This window comes from Zalophus californianus, chromosome 12 (genome assembly GCF_009762305.2).
Source record: "Zalophus californianus isolate mZalCal1 chromosome 12, mZalCal1.pri.v2, whole genome shotgun sequence".
NCBI classification, from domain to species: Eukaryota; Metazoa; Chordata; class Mammalia; order Carnivora; family Otariidae; genus Zalophus; species Zalophus californianus.
The window spans coordinates 5,341,376-5,359,083 of NC_045606.1; positions in this window are offsets into that span (position 1 = coordinate 5,341,376).

Below are 17,708 nucleotides of genomic sequence, written 5' to 3' on the forward strand. Positions count from 1 at the left end.
CAAAAGATTGTGAACTTTAGAGAATCAGAGAGATATACAAAAAAAAATCCACAGACGCTGGTTTTCTCTGCTAAAATTATGTGCTTTTCTCCCTATTTAATCCAGGGCCTTTTATTTTATCTATCAAATATACAAAGCATTCGTCACCTGTCGTGAGTCAGGGCATCCTGCAGATGGTTAAATGTAAAGTCGTGTCAGGTGAAATCAATTAGCACTAATTAACAGAATCTTTCAGTTTTAAGCCACCTGATCAGTTGAGGCATTTCAAGGTCTGACAAGTGCAGATGAGCTACCCTTGTCACAGTTCGGGGAGGTAAATGGTCCAATTAGTGAGGCGATATTTGGCTACCATAGCTAAGGATGCTGCTGACCTTCCCTGGCATGATGGCTTCCCACCTCCTTAGTTCTAACTTTGCAAAAATATCTTCTCTCCTAGTGCCTCGAGTTGTATGCTGAACGTCTATTATATATGATTCTCTTTGCAGTCTTACCCTTTTCTGGGTGAACAGAGTCAAGACATGCTGGCCTTTTTTTTTGCCCCGGAGGGCGAAGGTAACGGAAGAGGCCATGTGAGCAATTGGGGAGGGGGTGGGGAGCAGGACACCGGGGAGAAATCAGCCTCCGTGAAATGTTGCTTAAAATGTCAGAGTTGACGTCCACAGAAGAATACCTAAGTCAGCTTTGATGAAAATGAAAATATTATGAACTTTGAATTTTCTCTCTGTTATTTCTGTGATGTAGCTGCTTAATGACAAGTATTACTCATTAGCTGATGAAATTTAATACATTAAGTAGATACTTTGTGTCACAAGTGGGTGGGGTTCTCTGGTGCTCAGCACTAGATCTGTGCAGGTCTATCTGTCTGTCTCTCTTGTCTCTATATATACTCTCTAATATCTGTTGCCCACTCACTGGAAGAAGGGGGCTTTTGCAGGTGGAGGATGAGTTCTCAACATTTACCTGTTCTTTATACTGTTATACTCTTGTCTCAGCTGTGAATGAGAGTCATGGCTCTTCTCGCACAAACACATGTCCATGCAAAATGTTTTCACAAAATTTCTGGGGGTCAAGGACTCCCAAAGCTCATCCAGTGAAATTTATTATGCCATTCACCCCTTGCCCCCAAATGTCCCCGTCCAAATGAAGTTGCTGCGGAAACACATATGCTGACACTCTTGTAATTTCTGCAATTCTAAGGCTGTGCCATCAGGCTCTTTATAGGATTCTGGTTGGATAAAAAAGTTGCAATTTATTCTTTTACTTGTTTAATTCACAAATAGCTATGACCAGCTGTTCCATGCCATCCTGATACTATGTACAGGGGTTAGAAGGGTGACAGTGAGAGACACGGCTCTCACCTTTGGAAAACTAGGCATTTGTAATGAGCACTGATTTGAGATTTGTAGAATCAGGAAACCACTCTTTTACTGGTTTATTGACCAATGGCCCACCTTAACTCCGTGAACACAATTCATTAAGAGAAATCCTTTGCTTCATCCTGACAGGTTGCAGGCATCATTCTCACTTTACAGTATTGGACATCTCACCAGATCCTATGTGGGTCTGTCTTGCACACAATAGCATTCCAATGATACATGCTGACGGATCAGAAATAGACTATTTGCTCCACCGGCACTTTCATTTGACCAGACATCTCAGCATAATGGTCAGTTTCGGAGACTTAAGCAGTAGATCTGGTTTTGAGGCTGGTGCAATGATCTTACCTCAGACCACAGTCAACTAACTGCAAGGATGACCAGAAATGCTAACTCAGGAAGACATTTCTGGGTGTTACTAGATGTAGGCATTTAATGAGAAGGTCCTAGTCCTACATGGAAGGTGCTTAGAATTCACCCCTCCTGTCCTCACAAGAAAAAAGAAAAAAAAAAAGAAGTAAAACCTCAACAAATTGAAAATTAACAACTCATTTTAGATCCTTCAGATAATTGAGGCCACAGGGGAAATTGCTGCCCGCAAATTGGAAAGACAGACAGGAAGATATGAAAAATCACAGCACAGGGGGAGAAGGCTAAGAGCAGAGTCTCTGCCTAAAGTGAGAATCTGTGAGAACGCTTTAAACTGCAATTCACAGATTGCTGGGGGTTCAAAATGGTTGAGAGTTAAAAAACAAAAACAAAAAACTCCACAGAGGCCCAGCCTTATGTCCCCCACCTCCCACTTTCATGAGTTGATCTCAAGAATTTCTACCAGGTTCTCAAAGTGATAGTCAGAGATGCTGTGGAGCTTCCTACAGGGCCATGAGGAAACGACCATTTTGAAATACACCCAGACTCCTTAATTTCTCTTTCTTTTGTCTTGTTGTTGGTGTATAGGAATGTCACTGATTTCTGTGCATTGATTTTATAGCCTGCCACTTACGGAATTCCTGTATGAGTTCTAGCAGTTTTGGGGTGGAGTCTTTTGGGTTGTGCTCAACATCACTCGGCATCAGGGAAATCCAGATCAAAACCTCAATGAGATACCACCTCACACCCGTCAGAATGGCTAAAACGAACAAGTCAGGAAACGACAGATGTTGGCGGGGATGTGGAGAAAGGGGAACCCTCCTACACTGTTGGTGGGAATGCAAGCTGGTGCAGCCACTCTGGAAAACAGTATGGAGGTTCCTCAGACAGTTGAAAATAGAGCTACCGTATGATCCAGCAATTGCACTACTGGATATTTACCACAAAGATACAAATGTAGGGATCCGAAGGGGTACATGCACCCCGATGTTTATAGCAGCAATGTCCACAATAGCCAAACTGTGGAAAGAGCCAAGATGTCCATCGTCAGATGAATGGATAAAGAAGATGTGGTATACACACACACACACACACGCACACACACGCGCGTGTGCACAATGGAATATTATGCAGCCGTCAACAGGGATGAGATATTGCCATTTGCAACAACATGGATGGAACTGGAGGGTGTTATGCTGAGCAAAGTAAGTCAATCAGAGAAAGACATGTATCATATGACCTCACTGATATGAGGAATTCTTAATCTCAGGAACAAAGTGAGGTTTGCTGGAGTGGTGGGGGGTGGGAGGGATGGGGTGGCTGGGTGATAGACACTGGGGAGGGTATGTGCTATGGTGAGTGGTGTGAATTGTGCAAGACTGTTGACTCACAGATCTGTATCTCTGAAACAAATAATGCAATATATGTTAAGAAAAAAAAAGAAGAAGAAGATAGCAGGAGGGGAAGAATGAATGGGGGGAAATCAGAGGGGGAGACGAACCATGAGAGACGATGGACTCTGAAAAACAAACTGAGGGTTCTAGAGGGGAGGGGGTGGGGGGATGGGTTAGCCTGGTGATGGGTATTAAAGAGGGCACGTTCTGCGTGGAGCACTGGGTGTTATATGCAAACAATGAATCATGGAACACTACATCAAAAACTAATGATGCAATGTATGGTGATTAACATAACATAATAAAAAATAATAATAATTAATAAAAAAACATGGGCAGAGCATCTGAATAGACATTTTCCCGAAGAAGACACATAGATAGCCAACAGACACATGAAAAGATGCTCAATATCACTATCAGGGAAATGCAAATTGCAACCACAATGAGACATTGCCTCATACCTGTCCAAATGGCTAAAATTCAAAACACAGGGAACAAATTGTTGGAAAAAAGGACCTTTATGCACTGTTGGTGGGAATTACAACCATATTTTAAGAAGTGGGAAGAGGCATTGGGAATGCCCTATTAAAATATATTTGCACTACCAGTGCAGCAGTGAAATGTTACTTAAAAGTGGACTTGGCTGTAAAAATTTAGAAGATAGTATAATTTATAGGCTAAGACAGGAGAGAAAATGCAATCATATAAATACAAAAATAAAGCCAGAGAAGGGAGATAAAGAGAATACACACACACACACACCCCCCAAAGAACAAAGGCAATAAATAACAACCAGTTCCCTATGTGGTAGGTATTACTATAACTATATCACTTTAATTGCCAATAATTTAAATACATCAAATAAAAGACAGAAATTTCCAGAGACTGTCGGAGTGGAAAAAAAAGATAGAAGACTTACCTATATGTTGTGTATAAGAAACCTGCTTTAAGTATAATGATTTAGATTAAAAATAAAGGCTAGGGAAAGCTATACCATGCTATTAGTAATCAAAAGAAAGATAAAGTAGGTATATTAGTTTCCGTCAAAGCTGCTGTCAGAGCAGGGAAAATTGTCAGAGATAAAGAATTTCATAATGTTAAAGATTCCAGTTCTACAAGGAGATATAACAATCTTATTTAATGACAGAGTATCAAAATACGTAAGGCAAAAACTGATGGAACTGCATAGAGAAGTAGATGAATCCACTGTCCTGGCTGGAGACTTCCACACTCCTCTGTCAGTGATTGACAGATCCAGCCGATAGAAAATCAGAAAGAACATAGCTGAACTGAACAGCATCATCAATCAATTGGATCTAATTGACATTTATAGAGTACTTCATCCAGCGGTGGCTGAATACACATGCTTCTCAGGCTTACATGGAATAGTCACCATTATAGACCACATTCTGGGCTATAAAATACAACTTAAACTTAAAAGAATATAAATTAAACAAAGTGTGCTCTCAGACCTCACTTATATTAAACTAGAAATTAATAACAGACATATAGATGGCAAACCCTAAAAAGGGGACATTAAAAATCACACTTCTAAGTAATAAATGCATCAAAGAAGTCTCAAGTGATATTAAAAAATATTTTTTACTAAATGAAAACAAAATATGACCTATCAGAAATTGTGGAATGTAGTGAAAATAGCACTGAAGGAAAAGTACAGCTTTGAATGCATATCTTAGAAAAGAAAAAAAAAATCTAAAAAAAAAATCTAATGTAAGCTAACACTTTAGGAAACTAGAAAAATAAAAGCAAATTAAGTCCTAACTAAAAAGAAGAAAAAAATGTCTGAGCAAAATCAATGAAATTGCAAATAGGAACATAGTAGAGAAAATCAACACAACCCAAAGCTGGTTCTTTGAAAAAGTCAATAGAATTGATAAAACCCTAGCCAAGTAACCAAGAGAAAAAGAGAGAAAAAGCAAATTACCGATATCTTAATATTTATTAAATAAATTGAGTAAAAAGTTAATAACCTTCCAAAACAGAAAGGGCCAGGCTCAGATGTTTTCATTGGTGAAGTCTACCAGACATCTAAGGAAGAAATGGTACCAATTCTCTACGATCTATAAAGAAAATAGAAGAGAAAGGAACACTCCCTACCCCATCCTATGAGGCCAGCATTACCGTAATACTAATACTAGGCAAAGAGATTACAGAAAAGGCCAGTATCTGTCATGAACTAAATGTAAACATCCTCAACACCATATTGAACCTAACAATGTGTATAAAGAAATGGATACCATGACCAAGTAGAATATATTCCAGATATTCAAGGCTAGTTAACATTGGGAAATCAATTATTTTAATTCATTACATCAACAGGTCAAAAAAAGAAAAATCATAAGATCATGTTAATAGATGCAGAAAAAAAATCAACAAAAATCCATCACCTTTCCATGAAAAAATTTTTCAGAAAACTAAAAATATAAGGAAACTTCCTGACCATTGTAGAAAACGTTTACAAAAATCCTTCAGCTAATATTTACCTAATGGTGGGAAACTGGATGCTTTTTCCCTCAGTTCGGAGACAAAGTAAAGATGTCCCATCTCCCCACTACTCGGCAGGCTCCTACTGGAAATCTTTGCTAATGCAGTAAGACAAGAAAAAAAAGTGTACAGATTAGGGAGGAAGAAATTAAATTATCTTTGTTAGCAGATGATTGAGATATAAACTAAAAAAATAAAGAAAAATTAAAAATTGCAGAACTCTCCCATTACACAGTAAAATGACTAATTACACAGAAAGATTAACAAAACACACAAAATCTATGGTCTGAAAATATTAATTTCAAACTACTTATTTTTTTCAATCTACTTCTGTTCAGGCCAACTATTTTTTCCCTCAAAATCTGCAAAAGACGCATTATTGGATATTTCCTCGAAAATAATTGGAATGCTGCTGAAGTCTGTGTTTGTCCTACATGTAGTTTTGACTTATTTTAATTAAGATATGTTAAATTAAGATAGGTAAAATATTCAGGTAAAGATCCTTTCTGCAACTTCCAATACACAGAGAAACTAAAAGAGATGAATACTTGTAATAGGCTAAAAAAATAATAATAAAACAATTTGGGGATTATTTAAGTTGCTTTTGTTGGAATATAACAGAAACTGTTTTGAGTTTAAGCAAGGAAAGGAAGCTTATAGTGGAACAGAACACACATTCAAGAAAACCACTGGAACTCAGGAATGGAATCTAACACGCACTTGGAATGTTCCACATCCCTATATTGCTGGTGTGTCCCATCTCATTCCTGATTTGTCTCTTTTGCTCTGCCGACCGCCTTTTGATTAGCCTCAGTTCATGTGCAGAAATAGTGATTCTCCCACTTTTGCTCCTGAATTTGCATGTTACTGTTTTAGTCATGTGCAGAAATCAATTAGCTGTTTTCTGAATCTCAATTAAATAATATATCAGAAAAAATGTAAATGCCCAATACGCACATGAGCAGTGTTCAACATTACTATGCATGAACAAAATGCAACAAGATACCACTTTTCACCCACTAGCATGACTATAATCACAAAGACTGACAATGCCTAGGCCTGGTTGTACAGCAAAGGCAGCTTGAACACCTTCTAACGAGAATGTAGGATCACTTCAGAAAACCAGTGCCGCTGCTTTGGTCAATAGGCAGTTTCTTATAAATGTGACAGCAATTCCATACCCAGGAATTTGCTCATGAAAAATGATAGCATATGTCTGCATGTCTACAGCAAGTTTCATTCAAGAATGTTCATGGCAGGTTTTAGCTCTCTGCTTTTAAGTTTTTATCTATCTGTCTATCTATGTATTTTTTGTATATTAGCCCCAAACTATGAATAGTCTAGATGCCCATTGAGGGGAGAATAAAAAACTGGTTTGAGGGCACCTGGGTGACCCAGTCTGTTAAGTGTCTGACTCTTGGTTTCAGCTCAGGTCATGATGTCAGTGTCGTGAGATTGAGTACCTCATCAGGGTCTGCACTCTGCGTGGAATCTGCTTAAGATTCTTTTCCCCCTCTGCCCCTCTTCCCCGCTCTCTAAAATAAATAAATAAGTCTTTAAAAGCAAACAAACTATGGTTTGTTCATTCCATGGAATATTACTCAGCAATATACAGGAATGGCTAGTAGCACAAAAAAACAATATCAATGGATCTCAGAAATATTATGCTGAATGGAAGAAGCCAGACATAAGGGAATCTTCATGAATCCATTGTACAAAGTCCCAGAACAAGCAAAAATTATAAATGGTGGTGTGTGGAGGGCAAAATTATAATGGTGGTATGTGGAGGGCAAGAGACTGCCTGTAAAAAAGCATGAGGACATTTTTTGAGGTGATGGTGGAATAGTTTTATATAATGACTGGTATCTTAGCTGCACAGATTACACATTGGGTAAACCCCATCAAACTGCAAACTTGAGAGCTGTGTATTTTACTATATGTGCATTATATTTCAATAAATCAAAGTAAGCAACACGTTAGATTGAACTGTATGAAATTGGTTGTAAGATCATTTTTAGGTCAAAATGGAAATTTTAATGTAATCCAATCTATTAATAGTTTTGGCCTCCAGGACAGATGTGAAAATTCTCTTTGAGACTTTTCTAGAACTACTAGAGAGGAGTTGGGAGCAGAAGAGGTGGAGAAACAGTGGACTGTGTATAAGCAACATGCCCTGGAAAATCATTGTGGGAAAGCAGGAAAGCACGTAGGTTCCACTCCCCTGTCCCTAATGGTATGTGCACATGTGTGTGCTTGTAAGTGTGTGCACATGCATGTGTGTATACATGTCTGGGTGAACACACACGTGTGTGTGTATGTGGGTGCATGTGTGTATACATGCCTGAATGTATACATGTGTGCACATGTGTTTGTGTGCATGTATGTGAGTGCATTGTGTAGGCACATGCCTTTGTGTGTTTACGTTTTGTGTGGGCGGGTTTGTAGTTGAGAATGAATTTCCAACACCTATCAAGGCTTCCCTGTGCTTATTGCCTACCAAGTTGGCCTTTCTGCAAGAGACAGGGTGGTTGAGTTTCAAGACAGACTGGACAATTTATCTGAGTTAATTGCCTTTTTTTTTTTTTTTTTGCATTGTTTGGGCATTTTGTGGCATCCTTCTAAGCACCTGGATCTGGTTGCTCCATGTAATAATGGATTTCATTCTGAAAATCACAAAACTTTCACTTAGAATGTGTATTTTTACTAGCTGAGACTTATTCTAACATTGTAAGCCTGAAATAAATTTTGTGAGTTTTCAGCAAATCCTTCTCAGATTGCCAGGGACCCCACAGTCTGAATGCACATGTGGAAAATATTGAGAGGAGGCTGTTGAGATGCACTGGTTTATTGGGAAACTGAAAACAGGAAATAGTTAATTGAGTAGAAAATAGGTTTGGCAAGGTTTTACGAGCTGGGGATAAAAGTTGATAGACTGGACTCTGGAATCATACAAATGAGAATTTATATTGTTCAAACTCGACTCAAGGGCCTGTGATGACACTGGGTCAACTGTGAGTCTGGCCAGGGGCCTTGGAAAGATATGCTGGGCACATGTTCCAGAAGGAAGCCCACTGTGGACACTGCATGGACAGACCCTCCTCTTCCCTGGTGGTGACCTCCTCCGGTGAGTGATAAACAGCCCACAGTCACATAGGCCTGCAGCACTGTGTCAATTGCATTAAAAAATTGGGGTATCTGTCAATTGTGAAGCGGTCCTATTCTGGGAGCTACGAGAGAGACTTCTATTCTGGAAGGCAGTTGAATCTGTCGTTCCTTCAGATAAATTTGGTTTACCAAACCTACTGGAGTTTCTTTCAGAAAATAAAACAGGAAACCAAATAAAACAGCTAAATGATACAAAGGCAAGAAGAAAGAAACAGAAAACCAGGTTTCAGTAAAACACATCAATAATATTAATAGGGATAGCAAAAGTTAATAATTATATGGCAATTACAATGTGCCAGGGAATGTTCCAAGGGCTTCAGATACACAAACTCATTTCATCATAAAATCCTGTGAGATCAGTACTAATATTATCCTCATTTCATAGTAATATATCCCTGAAAATTGTTTATATGGAGTTTGATTTATATTCAGATATTAGCACACTAATCGACACACATATGCAGGTGTGCATGCATATATCTACACATGCATGAACACACACATTCACACATAATTTCATAAGAGAAAGAGCAAGAATGACCTTTGGAGTTAGATCTGTGTTTGGCTGCTGGGTGTCCTTTGGCACACTCGTTAAACTCTGGACTTCAGTGTGCCTTACGTGGAATTTGGTTTTGTGATGCTTTCCCTGGAAGGATTAAGGTATATTAGCTGGAACGAAAAAGGCATTAAAACACCTGGCAACCTTTATTATTTGGTTCAGAATAGCTTATTAAGGACAATCATTTTTGAAACTAAGGAGTGCTTGTTCTTGTGTTAGTAGAATTGGGTCCTCCAGACAGCTTTTCTGCCCAAATTATCCTCCTTACTTTTAAATTCTTTTCCCCTACTAGATGACTAGACGTATATTCAGTTGTCTTTCAGATCTCAGAATTTGGAACTCCTCTTCCATGTCCGGCTGTTACCTGCCTGTGCATCACTTATGAAGAATGAGACCAGCAATGAAACATGCTCACTGGTGCTGCTCCAGTTTTCCCTAAATCTTCCCAACATGGATGGGATCGCCCCCTAGGCCTGGCTGCTCAAGCGCGGGTCTGGACAGGTGGGGAGTTGTTATGACCTGAACTGCCCTGACCTCAAAACAAAAAAGCCTCACGGAACCCTTTGTTTGAGCACATGGCGTTCCTAGTGCCACTGGTTGATCCTGCAGTTTGTTGGGTCCCTATTTCGGGAATTGGGCCCATTTCCTTTTTGGAGGTTTTAGGTGGTGGCACTATCGTTGGGGAACAAAGTAAAACCAAACTAGACCAAAAAAACCTCTTTTTCACTCATTGCTCTGACAATTGCTTGGTCATTTTCAAATTAGAGAACGGCATTTGATCTTCTGTTGACTGTTTTCATGTGGTGTGTTGGCAATTCTATGGTCAGAGTAGGGCTGTGGCCTGGAATGAGGTTTGGCCTGTGAGTAGCTCCAAAATTCCCAATTTCTCCCAAGCACTTCACAACCAAGCCTCTCAATCACAGTGGTCTTCTTTATGTTTACAGAGTTTTACAACATAGATCTTACTAAATTGGATCCAGGGAATCACAAAAATAATCTTAAAAGCCTTCCATGATTTCTTCTTGTGCAGTTAATCTTTTCTCCCCTGTATTTCTATAGCTTGCCTTGTGATCCTGTAGTAGGTCCCTATCACGGCCTGTCTTATTTCAGCTATCCATCCATCCACCAATTTTTCAGCTTTCTATCATCAATCAATCATTGATCTATATCTATCACATCCATCATCTACCTATCCGGCTACCATTAATCAATCCTTTATCTATATCTACCCTATTATCTATCTATCATCTATCTATCTATCTATCTATCATTATCTATCATCTACCTATAATCATCTTATTTTTCCTACTCTCTTGAGATTGTTTCCAGGGAGGGGGTAGTGGTGGGCACACCTTGCTTTAAGATCTCTCAGATAGCAGCATCATGTTTTATAAAATTCAGGGTTTCACAATGCTTTCTTTCTCCTCCCAAAGTTATTTTGAATTGAAATGATCATAGAAAACTATCATTTACCTCTGTTGCATGGCTTTGCATCGGACCTTTCCAACCCCGATCTCCTGCCACAAAGGACCTCACTCTGGAATACAGTGGAAATGTCCAAAGAAATCAGTGGCACATCATGAATTGGAATTGTGTGAAGGAAAATGTAGCAATAAAATTCTAAAATATCCTGGCAAGAATCATGAAAATAGTTATGTTCAAGACACTGAAGGGAAGAGGGGATATTACTGGGGAAAATAAAAGGCCCCAAAGTACTTTTACGCGTTTTTAATGTCCACTGTGTTTGTTCATAGGCACATTCTTCATTTTCCGTGTTCTCGAAGGAAGGATAGAATCTGTACAAATCAACATTGTTGCAAAGGGAAAGCTTTTCTTAGGGGAAGCAAACATTCCATTGGACAGCTTTGTGTGTCATTTTGACTAAGTGGATTGATGGATCATCATGCACTGCCACACTCGAGTCATCTGGTCATGAATCTCACATGTGGTCGGGAACTATGAATATGACCACTATGAGTGTGTTAAACCAAGGCATTGAATGCTCACAAAACACTGTGGGGCAACCTTTGGTTTTCTTTATGTAGTCATAATTATAGTTATGAGGATTCCAAACGTGACTTTCTGAGCTAGGTTTGAAGGCATTTCTCATTAATTAAATAATTCATTCATTCATTCATTATTGTTGACAGTCGCCAATGGCTAACCTGGTGTTTGCGAACCTGCTGGGTAAATCTTTATTGAATGTAAGAGGATTAAAGCAACGGACACGTATGTACATACTCACTAGGTGCCAAGAATACAAAGTCTTTTTTTTTTTTTTAAGACTTTATTTATTTATTTGAGAGAGAAAGCACAAGCAGGGGTAGGGGTAGTGGGAGAACCAGGCTTCCCGCTGAGCAGGGTGCCCAATGTGGGGCTTGATCCCAGGACCTTGGGATCATGACCTGAGCCAAGGGCAGACACTTAGCTGACTTAGACACCCAGGCGCCCCAAGGGTTATGGTTTAGGAGGTAGAGAAATAGACTTCTGAATTGCAAATGGAAGTGCTATCTACACAAAATCGAGGCAGAGACATTCTCAATGAATTTTAAATGTGGTAGAGAGAGAATCCATGGGGGCATAAGATAGGACTTTTGCCAGATTAAAACACTTAATCAGGGGCACCTGGGTGGTGCAGTCAGTTAAGCATCTGATTCTTGGTTTTGGCCCGGGTCATGATCTCAGGGTCATGAGATCAAACCCCGTATGGGGCTCTGTGCTCAGGGCAGAGTCTGCTTAATATTCTCTCTTCCTCTCCCTCTACCCCTCCCCACTGTTCACTCTCTCTCTCTAAAAGATATAAATAAATATTTTAAAAAATTAAAAAAAATAAAACACCTGTGGGAAGGAACAGGGTATTTTAGGGAAAAAGGGACTGAAGTCATTGTTTATAATATGGCACACCATGGGCAGAGTCTGACTACAGGGAAGAGATGTATCATCTGGGAACCAGATTCTGTGTCAATTCCAGGTTTGGGATTTGTTCTGCATGGTATAGGAATCCACTGAAGGATGGCAGTGCATATATACACCAGATGTTCTCTCTCTGGGTAATGAAACAGGATGGGGGACTACAGCATGGCAGAGGAAGTCTCCATGGGGCTCCCAGTTCTCCACTGCTAGAACAGATGCACTTGGGATGCCACACTGTCTCTCAGGTTTGTGACAACAGACCAGTAATGAACAACTTCTCCTGCATATCACGATGAGCCCAAGTCAGCAGAAGATAATTCCATTTAATTTATTTATGTTTCCTAAATGTTTATTATAAGATTTTTCTTATACTTCTATATAATTATAATTTCTTATAAAGAAGTCTTATAATTTCTTTCCAAAATGAAAATAAAATTTAAGGAATAATTAAACACCCATTTTCTCACCACCTAGATTCAATAATTGTTAATATTTTTTTTCTCTATTTCTTTTATTTTCTTTGTGTATATATATATTACTTGGCCTGTCATTTGCTTTTTCTTATATTTCCTCTATTTTCTATAAGCTGGGATTAAGGCTGTTCTTTGTATAGTGAATATATCACACTAAGAATGTAAGAATGTAAAGTCAGAGTGTTGCATTATAAAATATCTTGAAATAATTATTTCCTATGTGATTATGTTCCCAGTTTCACATATGTACACTTGTTTGTTTCATTTCATTCTCAATTTCATGTCTTTCTTTTTTCCCCTTTTGGTTTCAATTTTTCTGATTATGTAAAATGTTCACTCCATTGAAAACTCAAAAATATAAAAATGGTATACACAGAGACTCCTCATTTCCATCTCTTTGCCCTCCATTCTATTCTGACTCCCATTATTCTTTCTACTTTATCCACCAAGAATTTAGTTTAGTTTTTTTTTTTTTTTTTTTTTGCCAAAAAACCTCACACCCAACTAGGTACACTGATATTATTCTTTCTATTACAACATAAGACGCTTTAGATAGTCACTGTTTTGCACCTGACTTTTTTACTTAAATATATACATCCTGGAACCCTCTTCATATCATTACTTTAGGGAATCATTTTTTTCTTATAGCTGAATAATACACCATTGTGTGAATATTCCATATATGCAAACAGTCCCTTAATCAAAGGCATCTGAGTTGTTTCCTGTCTTCTACCTTGTAGACCATGTCATAGAATGTATCTTTGTTTATTCAGTGCTTTATATTTATGGAATTTACCATCAGGATATATTCCCAGAAGGAGGATTTCTGGGCCAAAGAGTTTCTGTGTATGTGGTGTGTGTGTGTGTGTGTGTGTGTGTGTGTGTGTGTGTGTGTAATTTTTATACATATATGTCAAACATATCCTCTCTAGGTTTTTTTTGTTTTGTTTTGTTTTGTTTGATAATGCAATATATGACTATGGCTGTTCCATCAAGCTTCACCATGAGTTTTGTCAAACTTCTAGAAGTTTTGCTGATCTGATCATTGATAATTGTTTTGCAATAGAATCAAACCCACAGGTGATCCAGCTGTGATATGAGACATGGACTTTTAAGATAACTCTGGTTAATCTGCTTAAGTGTACAGATTCAAGACAGACAGTTTCATCAAATTTCAGAAATCTATGAAAAGACATTAACTGTTAATTCTAGACCTGAAATATAGAGTAACTGGGATTAGTGACACAGCAGATGCTTTTAATAGATAAAGTGGAAGAGAACATAACAGACCTTGAAGATAGGTTAATAGGAAGATGGAAGCATAAGAAAGAAAATAATAGAAAATACAGGGAGTGTATGGAACATATTTAAGAGGCCTACTATATGTGTAATTGGAGTTTCAGAAGGCAGTGCCAACATTTGAAGAGATGAGAGCTATTTTCCCCAAATACAGAAATATATCAGTCAACTCACAGATTCAAGGATTACTGGATTACTACAGAACTCATGCAGGATTTAAAATAAAACACAGCCAAACCTGTGGTGCAACATAGTAAAGCTCCTAAAGATAGAGGTAAAAGAGAAACTCTCCTAAGCAGCTAGAAAAGAAAGACGACTTAAACGTGCAATAGAGCCAAGTTGTCTTAGAGCAAGTTTCTCAGTAGAAACTAGGCAGGGCAAAGGATAACGGAATCACATGCTTTGGGTGTAGAAAGAAAGTAACTCAATATAGAATTTATTTTTTTAAGATTTTGTTTATTGGAAAGGGAGAGAGTGGGTGGGGGGAGGTAGGGAGGGGGAAGGAGGGAACATGCAGACTCTGCACTGAGCATGGCGCTTGACACAAGCTTGATCCCAGGACCCTGAGACCATGACCTGAGCAGAAACCAAGTGTCCAACACTCAACCAACTGAGCCACCCACGTGCTCCTAACTTAATATAGAATTTAAATGAAGTGACAGCTTCCTTCAAAATTATGGTAAAATAAAGAAAATTCCAGGAAAACAAAAACTAAAATAATTGGTCATTGTTTAACACAAACTAAATGGTTCTCTTCGGGCTGATGGCAAATACATCTAGATGGAAAATTGCAGCTATGAGAACAAAATTATAATATTGTAAAAGACATTGTGCTCCGAGTGACTTGAAGGGGTTAAAACATTTTAGTTACAGCCATAAATTTCATTTTATGTCTGCTTCGGTGATGAAGCCACCCATGGAATCCCAAACCTTCCATGTCTTATGAGCATCCTCTGTGTTACAATGGAAGTCCTGTGGGTACACAGAGAACAGGGTGATTATGAAGGGCAGGAGGGAGGAAAGAAAGGGTTCCCAAGCAGGGGCATCTCCTTATAGGATTTAAGTTGGAAAATCTTCAAAGTCACTTTATCATTGGAACTCACTTCAAATGCAGTTAGGAATCAAGGTTAATAGGTATAATAACTTGAACTCTAAATGAATAAGTAAAGTCACTGAAGGATGACCGTTGTGAGTGCTACAATCACCCACACAAAATTGAATTCGTGAAAACATTTCTGAGTGTATAATAGGTTCTATTTTAACAATCATTTTTTCCCATAGCCTTCCTGATTAAAAAAAAAATCTAGCATTAGAAACAGATGCACTTTTTTCTATTTCATTTAATAAATTTCAATGAAATTTATTTTAAAATCATTTTTTTCCCTGAGAAGTTTTTGTATTTCAGACATTGGGCTAGTTACAGGAAGTACAGAAAAATCTAATTTTTTTTATCATTATGAAGTTTACAGTCTAGTGAAAGAGTCACTGAGGTGAGAAAAAAATAAACTGCATCATGGTATGTTAAGAACTTAAAGTAGAAGACTACATTCGTCCTCCAATGGCACAGAGAAAGAAGCTGCTTATGGTCCATCTTGGAGGAAGATATTTCCTTCATGAACCTCAGGGAAGATAATATTTCAGACAAATGTTAAGGCATGGAAGAGAGTCATCATGTATGTAAGGGGTTCATGTGTGGTAGCGGTGGGGTCAGTGTTAGAAGAGGTGCAAAGGGAGCCAGGTGAGAGGCTATGGATGGGGGCAGCAGTGAGAAATTCAGCATCTCAGTGCATACTCCATGCATGGGCCAGGAACAATATAGAAAGGTAGAAGTCCTTTAATTACACTTTACCTTGATTGATTTTATTTTATTTTTTAAAGATTTTATTTATTTATTTATTTATTTATTTATTTATTTATTTATTTGGGAGAGACAGCAGGGTGGGGATGTGGCAGAAGGAGACGGAGAATCTCAAGCAAACTCCATGCTGAGCACGGAGCCTGACACAGGACTCAATCCCAGAACCCTGAGATCATTGACCTGAGCTGAAATCAAGAGTTGGACTCCCAACTGACTGAGCCGCCCAGGCGCCCCTACCTTGAATTATTTTCAAGAGAGTGATGAGGTTAGTGCCTTTCAGGAATGGCATTCTGGCCATTGTCTGAGAGCTGTAAGGTGGCAATCAAGAACCTACAAAGAAATAGTTTCAACTGTGAATACAGACTGTGGTGGGACCCAGAATTATGGATACCTGTTCAGGACAAGAACTAGAGAGGTCTTACTTTTCATCTCACTTCATCTTCATGACATCACTATTCGGGTATTTTTATTAGAGCAGATATAAATCTTGGGCCATAAGCTTAGGTATGTATGGAATGTTATTACTTTATGTGTTCTATACTTATTCTGAATATGCTTTGAATGCCCTCCCACTAGCATTAGAGATATAATCACTGTTAACTGACAAATTCATATAACTGAGCTCCTTCCCAGAGTGCACTGCAGCCTTGTAGCCAAGGGTGAGTTCAAGTCCTGGAGAGTTGACATTGCTGAGGTCAACGATGCTATCTATCATCTCTGTCTGAAGCTGAAACCCTCCAAGTCATCCTGAGGGTGATCCACAGGGGCCATATCCAACCTTTTGTATCTCATGCCTGGATCTCTGCTTAGAAAACTTCAAAGCCAAATATTTGTCTATTTTCATTACTTTTCTGTGCATTTTGTAAAAACATTTCCTTGAAGCAAGAGATGCCTCATGGTTTAGCTGTTGAATAGCACAAGGTCACAGGGTAATAAGAAATCCTGCAGAAAACACACCAGTTGATATTCCAGTTTTTTATTAAAACATTTTTGGTCCTACACAGAAACATTTTATATTGAGACACTGTATATTCAATTTTATGTTGAAACATTTTTGTCTCTGTATTTACAAGTGAAGAGACAAAACTTACCAAATTATCTGTCAAGCAATCAGGGTCACAGGAAAGGATGAAGACAGATTAGAGAGATTTGCTTTTTAAATTTTAGAGTATATGTGGTGGGGGGAAGGTATCTGACTGGAATAAGAAGCTAATATCAATAGAAAGCCAGATTATAAAAAATACATAAACAAGTAATTCAACCAAATTGCCTTTTCAGAATCAACATGGAGGGGTGAGACACTGTGTAAATTAATAATTATGTTGCTATGGTTACTCTTTCTGATTGGAACGATACCATTGAATAGTTGGTTATTTTAAGCTGACTTCAGGTAACGTTTAATTTATTGGGGAAAGACACTTGATTTGCATCTAGACATAATTTAAAAAAAATCATCATTTCTATGACATTTTGGTACAGATCTACGGATCAAAATTAAAATTTAGTTTCTTAGGGGGCGCCTGGGTGGCTCAGTTGGTTAAGGGACTGCCTTCGGCTCAGGTCATGATCCTGGAGTCCCGGGATCGAGTCCCACATCGGGCTCCCTGCTCAGCAGGGAGTCTGCTTCTCCCTCTGACGCTCTTCCCTCTCGTGCTCTCTATCTCTCATTCTCTCTCTCGCAAATAAATAAATAAAATCTTTAAAAAAAAATTTAGTTTCTTAGTTTATAGATTTCTTAAAAGTACATATTCACATTTCAAGAATGCAAGACTGGATAGTTTCTTTCCATTTTACCTT